This window comes from Canis lupus, chromosome 8 (genome assembly GCF_011100685.1).
Source record: "Canis lupus familiaris isolate Mischka breed German Shepherd chromosome 8, alternate assembly UU_Cfam_GSD_1.0, whole genome shotgun sequence".
In the NCBI taxonomy this organism is placed as follows: Eukaryota; Metazoa; Chordata; class Mammalia; order Carnivora; family Canidae; genus Canis; species Canis lupus.
This window is the reverse complement of record NC_049229.1, coordinates 5863833-5872165: the sequence shown is the minus strand read 5'-3', so window position 1 is coordinate 5872165 and position 8333 is coordinate 5863833. Positions and strand designations below refer to the sequence as shown.

Sequence of the window (8333 nt, the reverse complement as noted above, 5' to 3'; positions counted from 1 at the left end):
CTTTTCTAGTCCAAATATTAGGGGACAAAAATAGATATAGAAGAAAGGACACAGTCATATGTATATGCTGATTTTTCCTTTTCCAGGTCTGGGAAGAAGAAAGAGAGCCTCTTGCTCTACTCCTTGTTTGGGACTTGGACACATGACTGCTGTGTATGGCAACCCCACATGTCCCAGTATAGTAAGAAGAGTGGGGTACTATTTTACATACTTGTAAACTTGTACATACATGTTTACATGTGTGACATGGCTTCCAGGTGGTATGGACTTTAAGACAAGAACCAAGAGACATATTTTGGGCCAACATGATGAGTGAGTGGCCTAAAGGGAAGTGATTCTGTGGCAGAATCTGTGAGGTAGACAGGCTAGGCCTTGTGCCAGATAGATGACACAAAGGAGACTCCAAGGGGTTTGTGGAGGCCACAAGACAACAGGAAAGGCTAAATCAGCATGGCAGGGTCATTAGACCTTGGCCGAGCCAAAAAGGACAAGAGTTTATTATCCTTAGATATCAATAGTGGATGGCAACTACAGGAGAGAAAAAATGTTTCCCCCTACCATTCTCAGTTCTCTCTCTCTCTCTTTTTTTTTTTCTTTTTTTAAGATTTTATCTACTTATTCATGAGAGACACACAGAGAGAGGCAGAAACACAGGCAGAGGGAGAAGTAGGCCTCCTGCAGGTAGCCTGATGTGGGGCTCGGTCCCAGGACCCCGGGATCATGCCCTGAGCCAAAGGCAGATGTTCAACCACTGACCCACCCAGGCATCCCTACCTTTCTCAGTTCTTGACTGAAACCCCCATAACAAAAGACAGACTAATGGAAGAAAAACAGAAGTTTAACGTTATTCAAAAAAAACCCAAGAGGCCCAAAATGTAGTGACCTGTGCTAAGCCTCATGACAGAAAACCAGGCCTGACTATATAACCTAATTCCAGGAGTAGAATTTTAAACCAGTGGGTCTGGAATTTCCTGATCATCACCAGTAAGGTAATCTGCATGATAGGCCTCCTCACCTTTCCCCTAAAAGAAGGTGACCTTTCCTGAAACAATCCTTTCTTTTGCTAATAATGCCCTTGTCCTGCCCTGTTTTTGCCTACTTTGTATAGCTCCTTGGAGCTCCTTTTTCACTTGCTGCATGGGATGCTGCCCAATTCACAAATCATTAAATAAAGGCAATTAGGCCTTCAAATTTATTCAGTTTTTATTCAGAACTTGTTTTGTAACAACCTAGATGAATATTTACTTGGGAATTGACCAAATGAATAAAATATCTCATGTTAGCAATTTGGATGTTAAGGGTCATAACTGTCATTGTATAGTTTTGAGAATAAGTTAGTTCATGTCATTTGTGTCTGTGTAGAGAATTCCCACCAATTACAAACATACATAAATTCTAGTTCAACTAGTTTAGAAAAACAGAAATACATGCATTTTTTTCCTGTTGATACTTTGAAACACATTGACAGATCCACATTCTCCATGACTACTTAAGAGTTTACATTTATGATGATACAACTGATCAATACCTGATTTCTCTGCTGGCAGATCCTGCTAGCTAGGGATTGGGGCTCCACAGAGAATAATTTTCAATCAAGTACTGTTCATTTAGTATCATTCTGGCCCCTGACTTCCTCAATATATGAAATCATCTCTAGGTTGATGGATGACAGCACTTTAGGTCCGCTGGAAAAGAGAAGACAATTCATCCTTCTTGTCACAATAAGGCAAATAGCCCACGGGACAAACCAAAGACCACGGTGGTTTTAAACAAGAAAGGCATTGATTAGAGGGAAAGCAAATGCTGAAAGAGAATCCTAGAGTTAGTGAGATGGAGTCAAAGAAGCTACCAGTCAAACACAGAAAACAAAGAAAGCCCGCAGCTGAGAACCTGTGGGACTAGAGATAATAAGAACAGCAGGAGGAGATAGAGGGAAAACATAGAGAGCAAGGGGGAAAAATAATAAAAAGAAGATACATAAAAGGGAATGAAAAACCTATAGAAGATGCCAGAATTTTTGACAGTGAGGGGTAGGATCTGAAAGAACTTCTGAAGGCGACCGAACTTCCCTATGGGGCACAATCCTTGACAATGAGATATTAACCTAGAGGGATATCTGTGCAGCCCCAAGTCCAACAGAAATAAAAGACACAGAATAACTACATTGTCCGTGTACACTCAAACACACTCTACCAAAGCTATTTCAACGAGAGGGTAGCCAGTAAAACTGTATGTTTTAGAAAATGTAATCAAAAGCAAATATTGGGGGTATGTTTTGTTGCTCTTGTTACTTTTCTTCCATTTATTTTTCTTTTGGCGTAGCAGTCAGGCCCCATTAGGTAAGGCTGCATTTAAGAACCATTTCAAAACGGAATCAGCCTCTCTGTTTATCCATTTATTTTCTCCTATCATCCTCTTTTCTCACAGTTATTTCAGAAGTTTTGGGCATTGAAAGAGTTTCTGCCTTTGATTATTGATTACTCAGTAGCACTCCTAGACCAAGCTGCATTTCTTGGATTGGGGGAAACAGAATAGCTTCTTTCAGAGAAGAGATAGTTTAACTCGGCTTCATGTTTTTCCCTGTCTTTCGATTTGCTATCCATTTCCCTTCATTAAAAATCACCATGCTTATGATAAAACCTATGCTGTTGCCTAGCTAAGAATCAGAAGCTCACCATTTACTTCACGTTGTGGAAATTCTAATCAGATACTGGGGGTCTTGGTTCTGTGCTGCATTGTGTCCTCAGGCGTTGTGCTCTACAATTTTTAACACCACAGAACAACTATCTAAGACCTGATTCCCTTGGATTCTTTTTCAGCAGATACAGATAACGTTTTGAATAAGATATGGCTCCATTTATTTTTAGCAATTTTCTTTTTTACTTATTTTAGTGGTGGAACCAGATAAGAGTCTGATTGAGTTCACACCTCAGTGATAAGCATATTGGGTGACCCATTAATGCTGGTGATGAAACTATAGCTCAGGCCCACAGGCAGTTCTGTTCAGATTTATGGCAAGACATGGTGATGGAGAAGTATAGACTCTTAGTTATGAGAAAGCAAATGATTGCTTCCTATGTAAAAAAATAAATTGCAATTGGGCTAATTTAAGACTAATCAGAAACTGCCAATCACTCTAGGAGGGAATAATGTCCAAGAAGTTCCCTGTAATAAGTCTCTGATCTTTTTGGCAAAGGATAGCACAATAGAGGTGGAGATAAGCATGCTTCTCACCCATAAATAACCCCCTGATGTGATCTCTAATGCATTGTGAATTCATTGTGGGTTTTTAGGCAGCTGCAAGACACTAATCAATGCAAAAGAAACTTTGCAGTGTTTTCCACATAGAAGTAAGTATCAATCAAGTCATAACTGTGCTTTAACTCAGATGGTCTGAGTAAAACTTGGTAAGACAAAGATGGCCAGAAGAGGGGAAGAAAACTGTACTTGTGAAGGACAGCTTTTCTTGGGATATTTCAGACTACTTTGAATCAGATCATCTTCTGATACAGTATTTTTCTTTAGTTCAGAGTAGCTTACAAAGTCACTAGTTCATACCTCTAGAAGAATTCATACATCTGGGAGATGTCTATGTAGGCCTACTTATTCAGATATTTTGCCCCCCGCCCCCAAAAGTGATTGTTAGAATTTATGGTGTGTTATCTGCTTCCATAGAGACAAGAAACTAATTTCAATTACAAATGGTAGGTGGATGGACCACTCTATATTCTGAAATCCTTTATTTGCGGTTTCCTGTCTCTTGGGCTTCTTGGTAATTTGTGAAATTTGTAGATATACAGAAGCATGATGTTTAAAGAATCTGTGATTCAAAAGGTATTAATTCATTTTTATTCTTTGAGTACTTACTATTTCAGTTTGCTAGTGCTGCTATTACAGAGTACCACAGAGTAGGTGGCTTAAAAGATAGATTTTTTTTTTTTTTTGACATTCCAGAGGGTAGAAGTCCAAGATCAAAGTGTCTGCAGTTTTGGTTTTTCCTGAGACACCTCCCTTTCGCTTGCAGGTGGGCACTTTCTCACTGTTTCCACACATGGCCTTTTCTCTGTGCTTGTGCCTTTTATGGCATCTTTCCCAATTATGGAGACAACCAGTCATATTGGATTAGTGTCCTTCATTTTGACTTAATCACCCCTTTAAAGGCCTTATCTTTAAATACGGTTACTTTCTGAAGTACTGGGTATGGGACTTCAACGTATAAATTTGGGAGGGACATCATTCAGTCCATAATGCTCAGTACTCTGGAACCCCCCAAATTCATGTCCTTCTCACAGGAAAATACATTTGAAAATAAAGAAATGAAGAGATTTTGAACTGGCCAACATTTGGAAGCCCAAGATGATACCCTGAATTCCCAAAGGGATCTGTGGTTTGAATTATTTGGCTACGCCATAAAATGAGGGTACTTTGGGGAAAAAAGATGAGCAAAAAGTAGGAAAGAAACAGAGTGTAATTTAGGTGCCATTCTCAGGAATGGTTGCTTCTGTCTTTAGGCTAATGTCAGAATTGGAAATCATTTTACTGATCATTTAGGACAATGTCTTCATTTTTTAGATGGGGAAATAAATAAAATATGAAATGGTCAAAGGCCATTAACTGGTTTTACTAGTTTACTAGCTTAACTAGTTTTATAAAGCTGTATCTGATTTAGTATGTGGATTTTCTGATCTCTAAAGTGAGAGATCCTCATAGAGTGTTCATCTCTAAACTAGTACTCCAGTACTCCCCTTCCACTTTGATGGACCCTAAAGGGGAAACTATTCTCTCTTAGAATATGATGTAGCTGGGGGAGACAGGATGATCTTTGGTGAGACATTGCTGAGAGAATATGGCTTCCATATTATATCTCCATCCATACATAGGATGTACATAATGCATATACAATATCTAATAGTTGTTCCTTTTTCTACTTGCCTTTTTATTTGCTGCTTGGTGGAAACAATGCTTGCAAGTAGAGAATACTGAGGTACCTTATAGTATATTTCCCAGCTTTCTTGGTTATAGTGTGATTTAAAGGCAGTATTCCAAATACTTATACTTTTCCCCTCTATGATAGCAATGCCTATGGTATGGCATGCCATATCTTCTACTATATTAAAAACTCTTTATGAACAAGGATCTCAGACTTATTTTTATTTCTTGAGCCCTATCAAAGAGCTACCAATTCACTTGCTTAATATATACAGATGTATAATTACTTAATATATGTATGTATATTATTTACTTAATACATATCTATGTATGCATACATACATGCATATACATTTATGCATATGTGTGTCTATACCTCAGTGGTTGGCTCCTTGTGGCTCTAATGACTGACTGCTCAGTGCTCAACAGAGAAATGGAGGCTGCTTTGAAAGAATAGTCCTGGAGAGGAGCTGTAACTCTTCAAGTGATGATGGCAAGCAACATCAGGACAAAGGGTTGGCGCAGCTGAGAAGATGTGTGTATAGATAACCTTATCCATAGGGGAGGCGGGCTATACTAGGAGAAGGATCATCCACAGGCTTGTAGGAACTGATCCTCATTCATTTGCCCTTGACTTCACTCTCAGTGGTTTCTGGATATGTATTGAAATTGCAGGGCAGCAATTCAGGTTCGCCCATGAATCTCTCCCTAAACCCTCAGGGGGAATTAATTACTTTTTCCTGTGTCTTCCTAAAGCAATTAGTATCTGACTCTATCACAGCCATTACAATGTGTTATAAGTGCCCATCTCCCATTGAACATTTGAGTTGCCTAAGTGCATGGATTAAGTTTTAGCAATCTCCATATCCTTAGAGCCTTTCATGTAGATGATAGATGAATGAAGGATAAATGCCAGACTTTGATTACATTCCCCAATTATCTACCTGTCTATCTCTATGTATATATATATATATATGTACATATGTGAGAAGGAAACTGAAGTTCAGAGAGATTAAGTAATTTACACTTGAAAAGGCAGAGCAAAGAATTCTCACCGAAAGTGTGGCTGCCAAGTCCCTACTTTTAACGAATCTCACCCTCCTGGCCTGGACATTCAGCATTGGGGCAATCTTCCCTTAAGATGTTAAGTGATTAGGATTGGAAAGAGTGGTGAAGAGGACAAATCCTTTTAATTAGAAATAATAGGAATGTCTGTAGCAAGATGTTTCTGCTGGCAATTGGGGGTCATAGGACTCCTCCTTAGAAAGTCACAAGGAAGGGACAGATTGATGCAAAAATGGTGTTTTGGAAGTGTAGGTACAGAGGTGAAGGGTCGAAGAGTTTTCACGTTAGTCTCCTTACAGCAGTGTCTGGGGATGATAGGGGTTGTTTTCTCTGTCTTCATAGAGTGTTCATTCTTTGGCCTGTTCTCCCCTCCAAGGAAATGGCTAAGATTGGCTCATTAATTCTATGAGGTTATAAGTAAAAATTTTATCTGTGTTGTTGCTTATTCATAAGTTAAGCCTACATTCTGCAAATATCTTTTGCAAATTCTTTCAGAGGCTGCCACAGCTTTGCTCTAGGTCAGTCCTGTGGTTTACCACATAAAACAGAAAGGAAAAAACACGGAACATCTGAGGTGACCCCGGTCCATTTTTTCTAGCAGATATCCCAAGCAGATCACACAGCAACCCCAATACAGTCTGCTGCTAGGTGCAAATTTAGAAAGGCAGAGAACGAATTTACAGTTCCTATTTTGAATCCATTGTTAAACCTGCAGGAATGTGGAGCTTAAAAGCCCATTTGGTGCCTTGGAGAAGCACGGTGAACAGTTACATTTGACATTACTCATGTCCTTCAGGGAAATGTTCTTGTTCTAGTTGAAGTCAAGTTCCTGGAGGGAACACTTCACATTATGTATCCTTTCCTACTCACTCTGATTACTTTTCTTGAAGTTCCCTTGGGTTCTTCCAAACTAGACACAGTCTTTAAATTCTCAGTGATGCTCTTCACTTCTAATACATGTGCTGTTCCAGTCTCATTGCCATAGTCATTCCCAGACTTAGAGGAAGGAGCAGGTGGGGGAGTGATGCAGGATGCTCACTGGCAGGCTGAAAAAAAAATCTAAATGAAAATGAGTAGATTCAGGTCAGAGCAACTAATTGGCTTCAAGAACTTGAACCTCTCATATGGGTGAGTCTCTATGCTCATGTTGCTTAGACTCAAGACAGCCTCTTCAAATCAAGTGCTGAGGAAAGTGTGCTCCTCTTAACATATTACTCACATGACATTCTGTGAGGAGCCTGTAGGAAAAGTCTCAATCTCAGATCTGCAGTTTTGCTCTCTTGTCATTATTTGTTTTCTTTCCTCTTTGTCTTTTTTTGTCCCTTGTTTCTTTTCTTTTTTCCCCTCTTTCTCTCTCTTTCTCTGTCTTGCTTTCTCTGCCACTTCAGACCTTTCCAGTGCTGTCCAAAAGAGCTTTCTGTGGTGTTAGAAATATTCCATACTTACATGGTCTAGCTCAGTAGCCACCTGCTGTCTGTGGCTACTGAGAAATTGGAATTTACCTATTGTAACTGAGGAATGAAACTTTAAACTAATTTAAGTTTGAATAGCCATTTGTGGTTAATGGTCATCAAATTGGGTAGTGCAACTTTAGACCAACTGTTTACCTCTGACATTATCTATATCATTCATATGTTGATAACAAGAGTTGAAAACCTCTTTGGCTATTCTCTTTTTGTAAAATCACTCATCAGTGGGAAAGTTGGTCTAGCTTGTAAGATTTGGTTCCAATCTCTTCTAAACTCTTCCCCTCAACTTCAGAGGGCTTTCAGGGCAAGAGAGCCCTTGGTATCTTTTGGGGTGGATAGCAGGAGCAGTGGTGAGTTTACTATTTATTTATGACAAGTATCCCATCTCCATGGTCCTCTCCAGTCAGGAGTTCTTTGAAACTATGCCATTGGCCTTGTCTAGGAAGAGGATGGAGTCATCGGGCTCACCCATTCCGCAAACGGCCCCACAGATAGCATAAGGTTTTAAATGGCTATTGAAACTGCCTGTCACCTTGTCAACCTCGGCCACATTCATCTGTATGGACACGTGATCCTCGGCACCAGTGATGTGGTTGCTGACAGAACATTTCTGGGGCACATACAGGTCCACAACCAGAACTTGCCAGTGTCATTCTGCATGTCAAGGTCATGCCTGCCGCCACTGCCTCAGGCATGAGCGCAGACAGGAAGCACTGTGTCCCCCCCCCACTTAGTATCTCCTTGGAAGACAGAATGCTCCTCCCTGATTGCCTGGAGACCAAATATTCTCCAGCGGGGGGGGGGGGGGGGGGGGGGGGGGGGGACCCGTATGTGATTGCAAGTTCAGATGGGGCTCATTTGCAAGGCTTG

At 40.2% G+C, this 8333-nt stretch overlaps 1 pseudogene; it reads right to left on the bottom strand.

Annotated features, from left to right (window-relative positions):
* Positions 1-7866: 7866 nt before the first annotated feature.
* Positions 7867-8123, bottom strand: LOC100687003 (annotated as a pseudogene).
* Positions 8124-8333: the final 210 nt, after the last annotated feature.